Below are 19309 nucleotides of genomic sequence, written 5' to 3' on the forward strand. Positions count from 1 at the left end.
GAAACGAATTCACGTCGCGTTTTCTTCATGAAACATGCAGTACCTCTGGTAGCATAACTCGTGGAAAAACCACTGAAAACCCGTTTTCCAAATAAACACCATCGAAAATGTGTTTCCAAAACATGTGTAATGCATGCGTAAGGCTGAAAGAACGCAGTGCCCTACATATGTCATCGCTTCGGTCAGTGACAATTGAAATCGTATTAAAATGCTGGGATTTACTCCTAAGAATTGGAATAATTTCCTCTCATTGTGCTTCTAATCAAATTCCTCAAATTTTTTCTTCTCACAAAAGAGTGTTGTCACCAACATCATATTTCGCGGTGTCTAATCTTGATAAATAGAGTGCGCAATACCATATTTTTTCCGACAAGTATCACTCCGTCCATATATATGGCACAGCCGGCCGAAGTGGCCGTGCGGTTAAAGGCGCTGCAGTCTGGAACCGCAAGACCGCTACGGTCGCAGGTTCGAATCCTGCCTCGGGCATGGATGTTTGTGATGTCCTTAGGTTAGTTAGGTTTAACTAGTTCTAAGTTCTAGGGGACTAATGACCTCAGCAGTTGAGTCCCATAGTGCTCAGAGCCATTTGAACCATTTTTTATATATGGCACACATCCACATAAATTAACGCTTATGGCCTGGATAATGCTGGGCTTCATACTCGTCCAAATTTCATGAGTCTGTCTTTCAGTTTTTCGTGCAACTACCGTAACATAAGGCAAAATCGACATAAAAGTTTTCTGGTTATGGTACAGCGTCATAATGTAAAAAACTACTGTTGCTGGAGAAAAACCGACGTTTCGGCCAAGATTGCAGCGGCCTTCTTCTGGGTCTTCTTTTCTCCAGCAGCAGTAGTTATTACATTATGACGCGGAACCATACGCAGAAAACTTTTATGTCGACTGACTCTGGCCGCGTAAGCCTACGCGGTTATATAAGGCAAAATGTTGGCGACGTCTAGATGTCCCAATTCTGAACCGATCTTCACAAACTCCTGACATAAGGCGCGAAATCCTACACCTAATATTTATATAAACCGACGGAGGTCTCGGCACACATTTTTACGAACATTTTCACTTACCGTAGCTTTCAGTTAAACTCGTAATGCTTCAGAACTTACAGTCTGCAGATGTGTGCTTGCGGATCTGTAAGAAGAACAGAGCACTTGGGACAATGCATATAGCCGACATCCTCATCAGACACTAATGAAAATCTCTCTCAGTCATTGTCTTTCGCAGTCAGGGTATATCCTTTTGAATCAAATTTCACTTTCGCACTCTCCTTCACGTCACGTTCGCTCGGCTTGATCCTACAGCAGGCGATTAAGTGCAGCTCGGGTAACTATACTAGATGGCCGGCCAGTTAGAGCATGAAATTCTCTAACGAGCGTCAAGGATGTCGAGTGCAGCTGCGCTCCCAGCCCAGAGCGGCTGCATCAACGTCTGTCGTACTTAAGGGAAATTCCACCTAGAAATTTGAGCGAGCATAAACGTCAGATGCAGACCCCTACTCCACAACACTGCCAGGCCGCACTTCCCCTGACAGAAGGTGCAGAAGCAGCTCCCTCTCTCTTTGTCATTCACACACTATCCGTCGCAGACTACATCCTTTCTCTGTCCACATTGCCGCTAGACAAACACCTTCGCCAACACCGTACTGCCGAACTTCGAGCACAGACATTGGAAATGAAATAAGTGGGTCACACAGAAGTAGAGAGCAACAGTTTTTAAATCTCTTAATATTTGTTTTTTAGAGAAACCAACTACATCTACAGACTTTTCTCTCGCTGTTCAACATAGTCTCCCTTTCATATATTTTTCCCTTGATTCTGCAAGTTTGAAAATATCCTTACGATAGATCTCCAGTCCACCCGCACGAAGACACTTGTCACGCAGTCGCTTTGTCAAACACGTGGCAAGGCCGCAGCATCTGTCCAGAGCAATCCCCAGCACAAAGAAGAGGAGAGAAGAAAATTATTCCTTTAATCCTGATCACGGATTCCAAAAAAATGGTTCAAATGGCTCTGAGCACCATGGGACTTAACATCTGAGGTCATCAGTCCTCTAGAACTTAGAAGTACTTAAACATAACTATCCTAAGGTTCAAATGGTTCAAATGGCTCTGAGCACTATGCGACTTAACTTCTGAGGTCATCAGTCGCCTAGAACTTGGAACTAATTAAACCTAACTAACCTAAGGACATCACACACATCCATGCCCGAGGCAGGATTCGAACCTGCGACCGTAGCGGTCGCTCGGTTCCAGACTGTAGCGCGACCGGCCGTCATCAGTCGCCTAGAACTTAGAACTAATTAAACCTAAGTAACCTAAGGACATCACACACATCCATGCCCGAGGCAGGATTCGAACCTGCGACCGTAGCGGTCGCTCGGTTCCAGACTGTAACGCCTAGAACCGCACGGCCACTCCGGCCGGCTATCCTAAGGGCAGCACACACATCCATGCCCGAGGCAGGATTTGAACCTGCGACCGTTGCGGTCGCACGGTTCCAGAATGAAGCGCCTTGAACCGCTCGCCACAACGGCCGGCCACGGATTGCAACTCCATAAAAAATTCAGAGTAAACTGATACCTCCTACCAATCGACTAATTAATTAACAATTCATCAGGCTTGATCATTCAATTAATACCACTAAATTAATTTTCCCAAGTCCAGAGACACTAGCGAGGTATTGTCTGCATAGAGGACCATGAGTTACAGGGGGCAGGGTAATTTTAACATTCCTCGTTTAGATAATATAAAAAACGCCCAAAATAGTGAACTCTGGCTTGCTGTTCTGTCCGTTATTTCAAATCGCCTTTGGAGTCTTGTGGTAGCAGAGGCACACACGGTTCTCCCGCTTTCCACCCATAGTGAGAGGTGCAACTGTACCACTCCAGGCGGCCAGAACAGCAGGAACGATTCCGCCTCTCACACCTGTTAGGTTGGCTACGGGGACCTTACCGCGTATCGTGGAGGTGCACTGTAGCTCATCGACCGAGTCTTTAAGTAACCCGGAGAGCAGTTATCCAGCCACATTCCGTCGCAGTTGCTAGAGGAGTCAGCATCTTGAAGTTCAGTATACGGCAGCTACCGCTATTTAATAGCTACCGGTTCCCGTTGCCCTGGGAACTGCATAGGTTTAGTCGCCCGGGAACCACTTGCATTGTTTCTGAAGCACTACGTATTACGGTGGTTGCGACTGCGTTAGCGCTATGTCTGCACAGCAAGATACTAGCGCTGAAGACCGGCTTGTAGCGTAATAATCTTTTTGGCTGACCCCTGTTGCTCTCAGCGTGACCGATGGTTTCTCTAGTTACAGTATTACCTGTTATTTCTGTCTGGGGACTGGTCTTCATACTGAAGACAGGTTTGTGAGTGATCTTTATGTATCAGTTTATCCTACAGCTAGTATACTTGCCCTGCGGCTACATTCCCTGTGTAATAATGTATGATTATGTGACAGGGCTACCTCTGAATGTATGTGTTCATTTCTGAATATATGTTTCGTCAAATTACCCCGACTTTCATTGTATGCAGCTTCCCTATTGTCCCTTTTGTAAACCAGCTCGCCGGCCGAAGTGGCCGTGCAGTTAAAGGCGCTTCAGTCTGGAACCGCAAGACCGCTACGGTCGCAGGTTCGAATCCTGCCTCGGGCATGGATGTTTGTGATGTCCTTAGGTTAGTTCGGTTTAACTAGTTCTAAGTTCTAGGGGACTAATGACCTCAGCAGTTGAGTCCCATAGTGCTCAGAGCCATTTGTAAACCAGGTCCTTACTAGGCAACGAAACACCTGCAGAAGAGACGAAGTCCGACGCCTGGGGCACAAGGTGAGTGATGTGCCAGGGAACGTTGTCAGTCGGAGCTCCATTGCTAATCTGTTATAGTTGCTTCCACCAAACACTCAAACGCTATACACTGACGTACTGTTGGCCTTGCATCTGTTCATTTCCAGCTTTCATCGTCTGTCACAAAACTCGTCAAAAATCGTCACCTTCATTTTGAAATTTCTGAAGAAGGTTATGGCTGATGATTCTTCTCTGAAGTCTGAGGTCTTCGGTCAATGAACGTGAGACCCAACGAGCACAAACTTTTCAGCAACCTAAGCCTGAAATTATTTCTTGCAGTGCACTGTGTCCCATTGTAAGGTTATCAGCGATTTCGTTCACTGTCACAACACGCCTGTCTTTAATGAGCTCGCCGACTCTCTCCTTCTTGCGTTCCGATAAGGCAGCCCGTGGCCAATCTCTGCGAGGCTTATCTTGGACACTTGTTTTTCGTCTTTCAAAAAATGCTTCACCCCTCTCCTAACACTGCTAGCACCCAAGCAGACGTCTCTGTAGCAGCTGTTTTTCCCTCTTTAAGAAGCAGTTCAGTGACAAAAAACTGTCTAAACGAAACGCAAATGTCCACCATTTTGCAAGTATTGCCTATGGTCAAGTGATAGACGGTAATGGCGTCGCAATGTGGCACCATAAGGTTGAAAGTCCGTAGAATACCATGCAGCATTCACTTTTGTTACATTGTTGGAATTGGAATTTAACAATGGGTTGCTCACGACTTTCAGTTTAATCCTCCTATCAGTTTCGTCTATGTGGCAAAGTACTGATTTGTGTTATATATTACAGTGACATGAAATGACTCATACACTTTAGGTTTCTAGGGCCCGTAGAGGGGGATTGTAGACGGAGCCTCGGTACACAGCTTTTGCTAAATAATCGAGGTCTGCTAATGTAACGTTCTCCTATAGAAAGTCTGTAAATAGAATCACTTTCAAAATTCCCACCTAATGGTACGCACACTACGGAGCCAAAGAACCTGGACCTGCGTTCTCCACAGTAATCTGTGGCGTGGACAGTGTTTCGAGTACTCGTCGTCCGCTTCCCTTCTATGTGATGAAAGGCGTCCTTCGTTGTCGAGAGTGCAGCGCATCCGTGGAGCACGGCAGTTGACCCTGCTAGCTGCGAACGCACCAGTTTCTCGCAGCCGTTGTTTTAGTCGGACGAAAACGATACATGGTGCCATAATTACAACAGGGACTGAGGACGGCGCTGTCTTCCCCGTCTATGACCCTAGAGACGGGAGATTTGAAAGCGATCCGATCTTCAGACTTATTGTACAGCCAAAAGTGTGTTAAGGGCATGATTTCCTTGTCAAAAATTTCTGTTCAAACTTCCCTCTACATCCCCTAGGAGAACAGAAACTGCGAAACACCGTGTATAAGCAATTAAATTAATTCATATTAAAGTGCATCTGCATGCTGACCATTTACAGATGACTTCACATAACAGTAAAAATATGTTTTAACTGGTAGGTATGTAATCCCACTGTTTTTCATGTAGTACGAGTTTCTAAACTTTTATCCATAAAACAGAAGTTGTTTAGAACAAATATTTTCAAACTGCTTCCAAATTTAGTTTTGAAAATTTTCACCAGTTTACTTATAAATTCCTTTGTCGACGTATGTTTAATACCATACTCGTCTCCTTTTCAAAAAAGAATTAAGTGTGTTTGATGTGTGTAAACCGAAGGGTCGTTAACATAAGAGATGAATATCCCAACGATTTCGCTCCAAAAGCGTTTCGAAATTTCTTCTTTACATTCACCCGAGCAAACAGTTACAAGATACCCACAAAATGATGAAGGACCGTTTTGTCATCTTCGTTAATTACATGTATGAAAACTAATTCGTTTTGGCAGCAACAATTATTTTGTTTATCAGAACAGAATTGGCTGATCAGACTAATTTGTTGACATAAGTAATCCGTAAAATGCTTCATTAAGACAAACGAGCTCCTGGTCAGGCCTTTAAAGTTCAAGGGTTGTCTCGGCCATCCGCCACGTCAACCTCTGCCTTGAGGCGTCATGGAGATGTGGTATGAGCGTGCAAGTGGTCGGCGCACTGCTCCCCTGGTGGTTTCGCCTACTTCCCAATTTCTAGATCCACTACATCTCATTAAATTAGCTTCTCAATTACCTGCGAGAGGCTGAGTGCACCCTATACCGTTCCTTTCACCAAGGGCAGTATAAAATCCCTTGCCCCGTACTAGCGAGTAAAATTCATAGGAAGTAGCCGATCGGTTTAAAGTTAATATGTATCGCGAGGTGACGCGTTTCGCCTGCGTGGGCGAAATATTTATTCCTTGGCTAAGCGTTGCTCCATGGCGACTGAATAAAAGTAAGAAAATCGGAAAGTGACGGGTCTTTGTCGCGAAACAGAACAACTGGAGGACGTGTACGAGGTGTGTGCAATGAAACAGTCATTGCTAGCCGCCATATTGTATAATTTGTGTTTTTTGAAGTTCAGAAGCGGTATGTAACGTTAATATCGAGTTTAGTAACAGCCATAATACAGCCAGGTGCATTTCAAAGGTAATTTCGCGTATTTATTTTTGATCAGAACATTCTATGATGAACTGCAATGTACGACAAGCTTGTATAGGACGTCGGAGTCGGCAGCCGAGAGTAACTTGTCTACGTGTACGAAATTACAAACGCTGTGGGAGTAGTCGACGCCTCTCGGGATATTGTGCTTCACAGACATAAAAACAGAGACACTAAACACACTAGCTCAAGAACTACGACATTACTATTACCAGCTTAAAAACATTAATTTCTTCTTTTGAGCAGTATTATTATAGCAGTACCAGGGAACGAACATCAGCTACAGGGGCGGAGTTCATCAAGACAGGAGGTGCTAAATTTATATTTTGTCTGTATGGAAATTTAAATGAAGTGTTGTGAAACGAATGCCATGCGAGCAGTTCCAGTTATAGCAGCTAGATAACTACTGCCAGAACGTTTCAAGAGACAGAAAGTTTAACCCAAGGGAACATATATTCGGTGTAAGATGGTACCAGTTCACGTACAGGACGCAATACAAAATCAACTTTCTTCAGAAAAATTACATTTCGTCAGAAATTATTAAATGAATCTCAGTCACAACTTAAGCTAAGCTAACTGAAAAATGATAGTACCAAATGTCTGCCAACGGAATACACCTTAGCTTGCGTCTCTTTTGAGCTAGAATACCACAAATATTAAATTAAAGAGTAATTCCATGGCCTACCGTGTCGATTACGTCACTGACAAACGCATGACCAGTATCTCAATCAATCTCGATACGTTGAAGATAATGATAAGCTACACTCCTGGAAATGGAAAAAAGAACACATTGACACCGGTGTGTCAGACCCACCATACTTGCTCCGGACACTGCGAGAGGGCTGTACAAGCAATGATCACACGCACGGCACAGCGAACACACCAGGAACCGCGGTGTTGGCCGTCGAATGGCGCTAGCTGCGCAGCATTTGTGCACCGCCGCCGTCAGTGTCAGCCAGTTTGCCGTGGCATACGGAGCTCCATCGCAGTATTTAACACTGGTAGCATGCCGCGACAGCGTGGACGTGAACCGTATGTGCAGTTGACGCACTTTGAGCGAGGGCGTATAGTGGGCATGCGGGAGGCCGGGTGGACGTACCGCCGAATTGCTCAACACGTGAGGCGTGAGGTCTCCACAGTACATCGATGTTGTCGCCAGTGGTCGGCGGAAGGTGCACGTGCCCGTCGACTATGGACCGAACCGCAGCGACGCACGGGTGCACGCCAAGACCGTAGGATCCTACACAGTGCCGTAGGGGACCGCACCGCCACTTCCCAGCAAATTAGGGACACTGTTGCTCCTGGGGTATCGGCGAGGACCATTCGCAACCGTCTCCATGAAGCTGGGCTACGGTCCCGCACACCGTTAGGCCGTCTTCCGCTCACGCCCCAACATCGTGCAGCCCGCCTCCAGTGGTGTCGCGACAGGCGTGAATGGAGGGACGAATGGAGACGTGTCGTCTTCAGCGATGAGAGTCGCTTCTGCCTTGGTGCCAATGATGGTCGTATGCGTGTTTGGCGCCGTGCAGGTGAGCGCCACAATCAGGACTGCATACGACCGAGGCACACAGGGCCAACACCCGGCATCATGGTGTGGGGAGCGATCTCCTACACTGGCCGTACACCACTGGTAATCGTCGAGGGGGCACTGAATGGTGCACGGTACATCCAAACCGTCATCGAACCCATCGGTCTACCATTCCTAGACCGGCAAGGGAACTTGCTGTTCCAACAGGACAATGCACGTCCGCATGTATCCCGTGCCCCCCAACGTGCTCTAGAAGGTGTAAATCAACTACCCTGGCCAGCAAGATCTCCGGATCTGTCCCCCATTGAGCATGTTTGGATCTGGATGAAGCGTCGTCTCACGCGGTCTGCACATGCAGCACGAATGCTGGTCCAACTGAGGCGCCAGATGGATATGTCATGGCAAGCCGTTCCACAGGACTACATCCAGCATCTCTACGATCGTCTCCATGGGAGAATAGCAGCCTGCATTGCTGCGAAAGGTGGATATACACTGTACTAGTGCCGACATTGTGCATGCTCTGTTGCCTGTGCCTATGTGCCTGTGGTTCTGTCAGTGTGATCATCTGATGTATCTGACCCCAGGAATGTGTCAATAAAGTTTCCCCTTCCTGGGACAATGAGTTCACGGTGTTCTTTTTTCAATTTCCAGGAGTGTATTTTGATCGTCTCACAAATTTCGCCAAAAATTTTCTAGTAGATTGTGATAAAGACACAAACTTTGTAAGTTTGTTTCTTTGTTTTCCAAGAGATAAAATACCTTTTTTTAAAACAAAGAAGAGCCAAATTTAAAGACATTACCATTTCACAAACTTGACAAAAAAACATGGAGTTGAAACGTACTTAAGATTGAGAGTTTCCGTTTACATAGCGGTGACATGAATGATTCAAAAAAGTTTATTCCTGCCTGAACGGTAAAATTCTTCGCAAATATTGGAGCAATTATCTACTGATCTTCGGGTATGTCGAATGGTGTGCAGCAGCATAAATATCTAAGTTGGTATGTAAATCGACATTCATTTACGTTATGCTGTCTATAAAATGTGCATGTTTGCATTCGAAGAGAGGCAGCTTGCAGATTTTGTGGGTCAGCTAGCCGAATAATAAAGCAAAGCCATACGAATTTAACAGATATATTCGTATTCCTGTATCTTGGGAATGAGTGGCGCTACACAAATTCGAGATAAGTCTTGTTGTGGAACATAATTTCACCGCCTGGCAAGCACTCAGAAGATATTCACGAAAGACAATGTAACTTCCTACAGAGGTACACCATTGGCGGGTGAGAAAATGGTTTCACTTCTCTGTGACAGGTGTACCGTCAACCAGTGTGCATCAGTCTTGTTCGTGCTTAGTTTTATCGCCAAGTATGATAGGGGCATCGTCAGTTGTCGTGTGTTTTTCGCGTACACGTCGAATAGATAAAATTCCACGGTATCTAATTCGATATATAGTACCTGTTCTATATGTGCCAGTCTTTGGATGTTTCCATTCGTTTTTCGGATAGGTGCCAAGATGGCACTAAGGAAGCATCGAAACTACTTGCTTAAATAATAAGATATTTTTAGGAAGAATAACGGCTGTTGGTATCCTTTTTCTATGAGTTATTGTGCAGCCACAGTCCCGCATCCACATCTATACGACGGATCTACAAAAACTAAATACGCCAAGGGAGTGTAATGTGACCCCAGTTTCTGCAGAGGCAGAAAAAGCTGTTTGTGCTCTTCCAACCCTTCTCCGTCGCGCCCTCCTGTAATGTGATCACGGGTGTGTGTGTGGGGGGGGGGGGGGGGAGATTGCGACATTGAAGATTAACACATACTGAATAAAATGACGGTGCCATGTGCTAGTGGCTGCTTGGGACGTGTAACGTGCGTCAACAGAGGTGACGGAGTGACCGAGTGTGACATCGCAGGCCTCACGCTTTTGCACCTCCACAGAGGGATGAAAGTTACGAGGTGTCGAAAAAGTGACACTTTAATTGTGTTTCGCAGTGTAGCCTACTAAAATAGAAGAGTTGTGGTATTTTCATTATTTCACCTTTCGGTGCATGACAAACAGTAGTGGATCCAACACTGATTTCCTATCGTTCATCACAAACATGTAACACAGGAGGCAACGCAGGCGCTGACTCTGGCATCCAGTCGATCGTACAAGATGGCGAATACTGTCCTGAGATACGTTACGCCACAACTGCTCGAGCTGTTCACGTAGTTCTGTAAGAGTTCGTTGACGGGTCGCACGAGTTACTCCTCGTCCCAACATACTCCACAGGTGATTGATTGGAGACAAGTCCGGAGGCAATGCTCTCCAGGGAACTTAACTGCACGTATCGCAGAGCATATTGAGTTTCAAGGGTAATGTGTGTGCGAGCACTATCGGGTTAGAGCGACACATCATCTTCCTGTTGCAAGAAGGAAAAAGGACAAGTCTATAACGTTCTGCACGTAGTGAGAGTCCCGTTTACATTCCCCTCCAGAAACACAAAAGATGGACGAGAGTTGTGTACGTCTGCAGGCTATCGTGGCCGTTGTCACTGAAGTTAAAATCTTCTGGGTTATTAGGCCGCGTCATATTTCTCCTAAAATGTTCGACGATCCCTCTGCTGGGATCTTCCTCAGCCGCGCGGGATTAGCCGAGCGGTCTAAGGCGCTGCAGTCATGGACTGTGCGGCTGGTCCCGGCGGAGGTTCGAGTCCTCCCTCGGGCATGGGTGTTTGTGTGTTTGTCCTTAGGATAATTTAGGTTAAGTAGTGTGTAAGCTTAGGGACTGATGACCTTAGCAGTTAAGTCGCATAAGGTTTCACACACATTTAAACCTTTTTTTTCCATCTTCCTCAGGATCTTTTGGTTTCCACTACTGCTAGAAGAGAGATCCTGAGGAAGATCCCAGCAGGGGGTCGAAACGTCGAACATTTTAGAAGAATCATGGTGCGGCCTAATAACCCAGAAGATGGGCGAGAGTTGTAGCTTATCACACCCCAGTGTGTCTTGAACGAATGCACTCTACGAGGTAGCACTCACCAGGTCTACGTTGTACGACCAAAGGACCATCACTTGCTTTTATCGATGAAGACCAGGGAGCTCCATTCTATATCGCCCAAGTGATCCTCTGACGCCACAAGTCGAGCTCTGCACGTCTGTGTTGTGGTGCAACTGCAACATAGAGGTCTAGGTGCCCATAATCCCACTGGTAATAACCGTTTCGCAACAGCTCTTTTTGCCATGTCTGAGCTCTTACCTGGACTGTGGTAACTGTACAATCTGCCACTGCTGTCATTACAATACGACGTTTCTGGTGAGCATCCGTGCGGTTCGAACATACAGAAGATCATCTACGGATGTGAGAATGCTTATGTGACCGTCAGCATTGTTGCACGACTGACGCAGCACGTCCACCATGTGTGGCAGTTGTCCGAAAGGACCCTCCCACCACTCGGAAGGCCCCTCTCAAATTCGCTCACTTGGCTCTAGGAAGCACTCGTGCGTCCCCGTCGAGTAGTTGCCTGCTTCCTTCACACACATTTTCAGAAATGGCTCTTATCACTATGGGACTTAACTTTTGGGGTCATCAGTCCCCTAGAACTTAGAACTATTTAAACCTAACTAACCTAAGGACATCACACACATCCATGCCCGAGGCAGGATTCGAACCTGCGACCGTTGTGGTCGCGCGGCTCCAGACTGTAGCGCCTAGAACCGCTCGGCCACTCCGTCCGGCCACACACGTTTGTAACACATTGAGCCTTCCGGCTGTAAACATTCCCAGTTAAAGGGTGAACACATATGGCGCTCTGGTAGATAAGCCACTACGCTAGCTGTTCGTAAACGACACTGAAACCTTTATCAGTCTATCTAAGTTCCCCGGATGGAACATGCCGTCATCGGATCAAAATCGACGTCGTGTTTCCAGGTGCACTCATTTTTTTTCGGCAATTCATAAAGTTGGACAGCATCATACGAATCAGGAGTGTGCAACAGACTCCGTTGGAGGGCGGACAAGTACCATCGTCGGGCTAAGTCCTGGGAAGATGTCGCTACCCATCGGCGTCGACCACGAGCGCGACCACGACCGCGACCGCTGCCGACACATTAAGAGCACCGGGTCCGGCGCCCGCCATTTGTCTGCAGGGACCGGCGCTGCCCTAAATCTGCCTCCGCTGAAAACTGCGCCACCCCAGCGCGCCGTCCGGCTGCGCACAGCCTCGGCGCGAATATTTTATCCGCCAGCGCAGGCCTCCAACCCCACACCCCTCTACCGCTCCTCGTCCTCCCCCCCTCCCTCCAACCCCCCCCCCCTCCTGTTCTCGTCCACACCACCACAATTCCCGGTGCAGTTAGGAGACCGGAAAATAATATCCGCCGGCGCGCACGTTTCATCGCTTGGGGAACAAGTATTATCCCCGTAGCGAGTATTTCACTCCGCGATGGTCCAGCTGCCAATAGCGAGTGGCTGACCTTGCACGCTCGGAAAACCTGGTCTCCACTGCACTACAGAGTATAAAAGTGTGCTCGTTTAACTTGCAGTTTCAGCTACCGAGTTTATATTGCCTATGGAAACATATTTCACAATTTCAGCCGTGTAACAGCTTGCATTTTCAGTGATTTAAACATACGGTATTTGGTTTATGAAGATTTATGAGCGCGATCTGTTTACGGTCATTGCTTCCGAAAGTAATTTCTCATTCAGTGATATTAATATTGCCAAATGGTTTCCTCGTAGTCTTTGAGAAATAGAATGCACTTCTCTCAGGAACAAATGAAACTTTTTTTATCAACTTTTCATATCGACGTACCTACAGCCCTCTAGATGGGCCTCAAATGATTTAATTATACTTTATACCTCTTATTCCTTACAGTGGCGGATAAACTGTTCTAGTACGCCATAGCAAAAGTATCTGTGACTTGCTCCTATTTCACTAATTTAGTTTTAACACACTTTTCCCTCATTATTACTTGTGTTTCTTCAGTACGCATTTTAAAATGCTGTGACAGATTTTGAAACACAAGTGGAGCACAGTTATAAGTTGTTTCTTCTAGGTTTTTTTCCCTGACATCTGATTCGATTTCAATCAATGACGTTCCTTAGTTCAAAGTCAATATTTTATACCATTGGAGCTCTTTTATTGAAGAAATCTTTATTTCCTTGTAATATACGTCCACAGCTTCCATAAATTTTTAAAAGTTCTCGTTTTGTTTTCAGCCCTTAGAATTTTATTTTAAGATTGCTATTTTAAAGCTTGACATTGGCTTAATCTCAAAATTGCAAAGTAAATTTCCAGCGGCGGAAAGCAAAATGACAACTTTTAAATTCTTTCTTTGTTTGCGCAACTCACATTACTGTGACTGTTTTGCAGTGTCTTGTATTCCCTAATTTTGACATTTAGCAATTCGTGCACTCTTCTACTACCCTTCAACACTTTGGTCTTTAGTTTGTCTACCTCTAACTTTTACTGTGAGCTCTGTGTTTTGTTTATTCCATTCAACAGTTTTCTAATAAACTGTTGTTTCCAGACGGACTGCTTCGTCTGCGAACTTTATCCTCAGTCTGATCCACTTAACACTTTATTTTTGTTCTGAAACTTTCTCTTACATATACATTTACGTGCATCTACATCTCCATAATATACATACACCACGAGGCAACGTAAGGTGCATGGTGGTTATACCACTGTTAGTTATCTATTTCTTGTTCCTCTTGCAAAGCGAGTGAGAGCAAAATGAACGTCTATCTCCTTCTATACCAGCCCTGATTTGTTTCCTTGATCCATATGTGGAATTAACGTTGGTTGCAGTAGGATCGTTCTACTGTCTATAGCAATCTTTGGTTCCCTAACCTTTCTCAGCAGCGTGTCTGCTCCCCTCCAGGGATTCCTCTTTGAGTTCAAAAAGCATTTACGAAGTACTCATATACTGATCGAACTCACCGGTAACAAATCTAGCAGCATACCTCTGAATTGCTTCTATGTCTTCCTATAATCGGACCTCATGGGTGTCCCAAACTCTCGAGAAGAATTCAAGAATGCCTACTCTAGTGTTCGGTATGCGCTCTCCTTTATACATGAGCAACACGTTACCATAATTCTCCCATTAAGTCGAAATCAATCACTTGCCTTGTCTCCTACCATTCTAATGTGCTCTTTCCATCACATATTGCTTCGCAGTATTGCTCTTACATATTTAATCGACACTAATAATCCTGTATTCAAACGTTACAAGACTTTTTCGTGGTCATGTGCATTAACTTACATTTTTTTCACATTTATCGCAACTTACCTTTCATCACACCAAACAGAAATTCTTTAAACAAGTTATCCTGTATCCTCCTACATTCAATGATGACACTTTTCCATACGCTACAGCCTCATCAGCAAACAATGGCATGTTTATGCTCGCTCTATAGGAAAGATTGTTTGCGTATATGGAGAACCAGAGCGATCCTGTTAAACAGGTACTTCCATGGTACACCCCTGACAATACCCTTCTCTTTGATGAACAGTTGTTGGATATATCAGCTGAAAAGTGTTTTAGACACTTACGTTTCTGAGAATATATTCCGTTCACTCGGATCTTCCTATATAGTCTGCATTGGACCACTGTGTCCAAAGCTTTCTGGAAATCTAGGAATATGGACTCTGCCTGTGATCTTCATCTATGGTTCCAGAATATCTTACATTACTATTTGAGCTGAGCAAGGTCAGCGCATCAATTTTTCTAACTGTTCAAGAATACCAAGCTTTCGAGCTAGTGGATCTCACCATGATCGGGATAATGACAGTCACTATGTCAACTGATCACCATTAGTCCAAAAGTGTTCACCATGCATTCAGCGTAATGGTGGTCACTTTGACTGGGACAATCGCAGTCAGGCTGAGCGTGAGGTCTAATTTCTCTGATTTTTATGGCATGGTCATTTCACAAAACTTGCCGGACACTTCATCTAACGCAAGCCCTCGGAATGTTAGGAGTAACCTCTTCTGTGATACAGGAAGTCTCCCCTGTAGCTACTGCCGCTGTAGTCAGTTAAATACCTCCGCAACGCTCTCGAATTTATTAAACGATTCCGTGACGAAACTTGCCGCTCTTCTGTTAATTCTACGTGGTAAGGATCCCAGAGCGATGAACAAGAGTCAATAACCGTTAGAACGATGTTTTATAATCCACTTCTTCAGTGGATTCTACATTTGCTTAAGACTGTCCGAATGAATCTCAGCCTAGCATCGGATTTTCCTACCATTTGTATTATAAGACCATTCCACCTAAGGTCGCAGCTCATTGTCAGTACACACAAAATTTGGAAAGATCCAAAATTGCACCTCGTCAGACCACACTACATGCTTTCAATCAGCTGCTATTCAGTTTCTGTGTTGTCTGGTCATTTAGCAAGACTTGCACTATCCATGAAGACGTCCAGTTTTATGTGAGCCTGTGAGCAATAGGCTTTCGCTAGGGACCCGATGACAGAACTCTATTACGTGCATTTCTGTTCGCAAACGCTCGGAAACTGGCCGAAGAGGAGGAGGTTTCACTGACAGCGGCCGCTGTTGTCTAGTCTGGAAGCGGCTGCCATTGTCCGGGCATGAGACTCGTCTCCGGCCTGTGCCCGTTGTAAGTGGTAAGCAATTCGTTGTAGGCTCGCGTGGAGAGACAGCCAAATGGGGCAAACAAATTTACTGTATAATCATAAGCTCATCCAGCCACGACAGCTCTTTCCTGCCATTGTGTCATGTCTATCCACCTTACAGCGCTGATTCCATACAAGCGACTGGCATACATACACCGCCAGGTAGCCTTTCTAAACATTTACAGTGCCCCAAAGTGACCACAGTGCTCCTATGGAGGGCGGATTTCTTATTTCATTTGGTGAGCTTATGACAGTCCCCTGCCCTCCTTCCTAGTACGCGCTCTTCCTCGAGGTGAATGGACCTCACCACTTTCGTTTAATTATACAGTTCGATCTGGATTCGAAACACGGTATATTAGAATTAGATGAATAGGTCACATTATTTCTACTTTTATTTTTTCCAATATCTGTCACAGTTGCGAAAATAGTCATTCGTTTTTGGCGACTAGTTTCGGATTATCACGTCCTTTTTCAAACCATAGCCTTGAAAGTAAGTGTAATCACACAGATGTGAGTAACAAACGTTCATAGTCGTCATTAGAAATCATTACCTGACTACAAAGTGTAAACTTTATATGAGCGTGTAGTATGGTTTCCTTCCAGTCGAACGCAGCAAACTGGAAGGAGAGATAGATGTCGTGTGACTGGGGCCTACCGTCGGGTAGACCGTTAGCCGGGTACAAGTCTTTCGATTTGACGCCACTTCGGTGATTTACACGTGGATGAGGATGAAATGATGATGATTAGGACAACATAACACCCAGTCCCTGAGCGGAGAAAATCTCCGACCCAGCCGGGGATCGAATCCGGACCCTTAGGATTCACATTCTGTCGCGCTGACCACTCAGCTGCCGGGGGCGGACAACTGGAAGGAAATCATATTACATACTCGCAAGGTTTGCCGAAGTATAACACTGACTGCTGTCATATTACCAATGTTAAGCGCTGTCGGGGTTGGCTAGCATTTGCATTCGCGTCTGCAGAGCTGAGAAGCTACTTGATTTATACGTAGCGACTCCGGTCACGAAGACTGACAATTGCCGGCAAAGCGGTGTGCTGACCACATGACCCTCCTTGTCGGCATCCAGTGACGCGTGGTTGCTGAGGATGAAACGGCAGTAGGTCGGCACGGTTGGGCCTTTTTTATTCACGTAATGATTTCCAACGACGAATATGAACATTTGTTATTCAAATGTTCATTGACGGACTGTGTGATTACAAAGCTTCGGTTTGAATGGACGTGATGGTCCGAAACTATTCGCCATAAAGAAGTGACTATTATTGTAACTGTGACGGGAAATGGAAAAAATAAAAATATATCATACCCAAGTGGCTGGTCCTATCCTCCATTATGTTGGAACATCACTTTATTTTTCGTAGTTTTTGTTTTTCTCGTTCAAGTGGTTCAAATGGCTCTGAGCGCTATGGGACTTAACTTCTGAGATCATCAGTCCCCTAGAACTACTTAAACCTAACTAACCTAAGGACATCACACACATCCATGCCCGAGGCAATATTCGAACCTGCGACCGTAGCAGTCGCTCGGTTCCAGTCTGTTCCAGTCTGTAGCGCCTAGAACCTCTCGGCCACTCCGGCCGGCTTGTTTTTCTGGAATCAAGTCAGTAACTTCGTAGCAGCTACTGGTATGAGTCTTGATGCCCTCTCGGAAGAGAGCATACTGACTGCCGATGAAACGATCGTGAAATCCGGCGAATGTCTTTTTCTTCCGATAGGATTAAAGGAGATGGAGACTTACAAAGATAGTAACGATGGTGTTTTCCTAATCGGCCTTGACGCTCATTAAAGGTTTATCTAAGCATCGGGCTAGACATCCGATTGGAGCCGTTTGCTTGGGAGATCCCTATAAACGTTGAAAGCATCAAGCACGGTGTCGGCAGCACGACGAGTTAGCAGAGAGAGCCGTTCGGCGCGGCGCGGCGCGGTGGTGGGTCTGGACAACGTAGGGCGGCCGGCGCCGTGACGGGCTGCAGTGCATCTCTGTGTACACTGGTTAATGCCGGTAATCTGTCCGGGCCGTAATGTGATTACACACGTGGCAGCTGCGGCAGCACGTACGCTGGGCGGCTGGGCGGCTGGGCGGCGCCTGCGCTGTCGCCCACGCCGCGCCGGGCTGCACTGTGCACCGACCGCCGGACGTCGAACGCAGCCGCTCCGATATACACCCACTCACCGCGCCCCTGCTGAAGCACCGGCCCGCTTCAGGTTAATTTGCAGGCTGCAGCTACGACAAGGAGCATTCGCCATCAGGGCATACGCCATTGCATCCGCAACTTGTAGAGACATTTCCATGAAATGAACACCCTTAGCTGCTTACAGGCGTTTACATACGTCAACGGGGAAAGATGTGTGCCCCGACCTGGACTCGAACCCGGGATCTCCTGCTTACATGGCAGACGTTTCTACCCATCTGAGCCACCGAGGACACAGAGGATAGCGCGACTGCAGGGATTTATCTCTGGCACGCCTCCTGCGAAACCCACATTCTCAACGTATTGTCCGAAAGAACAGATACCATCTTAGTAAATATATATAATTAAGGCACACCGGCCACTTGACCATCTTCTTCTTCTGTGCGAATGCACAAACAGTGCCCGAACTCTTACGGGAGTCGGCAACGCGCCACGAGTAATGAGTATAATGGGCAGGGGCACTATGAATGTAGTGCAGGACAATACGCTGAGAATGTGGGTATCGCGGGAGGCGTGCCAGAGATAAATCCCTGCAGTCGCGCTATCCTCTGTGTCCTCGGTGGCTCACATGGATAGAGCGTCTGCCATGTAAGCAGGAGATCCCGGGTTCGAGTCCCGGTCGGGGACTGTCCCCGTTGACGTATGTCAACGCCTGTAAGCAGCGAAGGGTGTTCATTTCATTCTAATTTTATTCTAACGAGCTGCTTGGTCACCGATGGTATCTGTTCTTTCGGACATGTCCGAAAGAAAAGATACCATCTTAGAAAAAAATATATATTATTTCCTTTCCAATGAACATGGGAAGGATCTGGACCACCACTCAGACGTGACTGAAGACACTTCTGAAGCTGGCCCGGGTGGCTACGGTCGCAGGTTCGAATCCTGCCTCGGGCATGGGTGTGTGTCATTTCCTCGGATTAGTTAGGTTTAAGTAGTTCTACGTTCTAGGGGACTGATGACCTTAGAAGTTAAGTCCCATAGTGCTCAGAGCCATTTGAACCATTTTTGTACACTTCTGAAACTTTCAAGGCGTCGTTTACTTATAGGCGTCTGCATGTTATGCGATGGTGACGGGTGATGAAGGGGGGTGGGGGGTGGGGGGGGGGGGGGGTTCACCTACTGGCATGTGAGGTACAGACTTATCGAGCGGACGTGAACTCCGTAATAGAGTTGTTATTAACATGCTACGCGATTTAAGCACAGAAGGTTCAGACGGCACTTCTATCGGCTACAACTGATTAACTCACCCCTCTCTGACTGTGGTGCGGCCAGGACATCGATCACATAACTTTCGTTAGCACAGTGCAGTAACAAACGATAACCCAGTTACGACAGTACTTAATGCTTTCTGGACAACAATTTTGCAACAGACTTAACACACTATTTACAGCGAATAGTGTGTCTATTAACATATGAATATAACCTTCTAGGAGATAAATTATTTTAAAGGAAATTAGTTGTATAGATTCTGCCATATGTTTGCAATACGAATGCGCGTGCGTTTGTGAGTGTGTGGCGTGGGTGGTGGGGAGGTAGACAGAGAGTATATATGTAAAATGAAG

The 19309-nt window shown here is 46.1% G+C and overlaps 1 protein-coding gene and 1 non-coding gene across 5 annotated transcripts in view; one reads left to right on the forward strand and one right to left on the reverse strand.

Moving 5' to 3' along the window:
* Window positions 1-19309, reverse strand: part of LOC124612849 (neural cell adhesion molecule 2) — a 609158-nt gene that overhangs the window by 582853 nt on the left and 6996 nt on the right. The gene's annotated exons all lie outside the window — the stretch shown is intronic.
* On the forward strand, window positions 18301-18374 carry Trnat-ugu. The gene has a single exon. It is a non-coding gene; the product is annotated as a tRNA-Thr (tRNA).

This window comes from Schistocerca americana, chromosome 4 (assembly GCF_021461395.2).
Source record: "Schistocerca americana isolate TAMUIC-IGC-003095 chromosome 4, iqSchAmer2.1, whole genome shotgun sequence".
Classification (NCBI taxonomy): domain Eukaryota; kingdom Metazoa; phylum Arthropoda; class Insecta; order Orthoptera; family Acrididae; genus Schistocerca; species Schistocerca americana.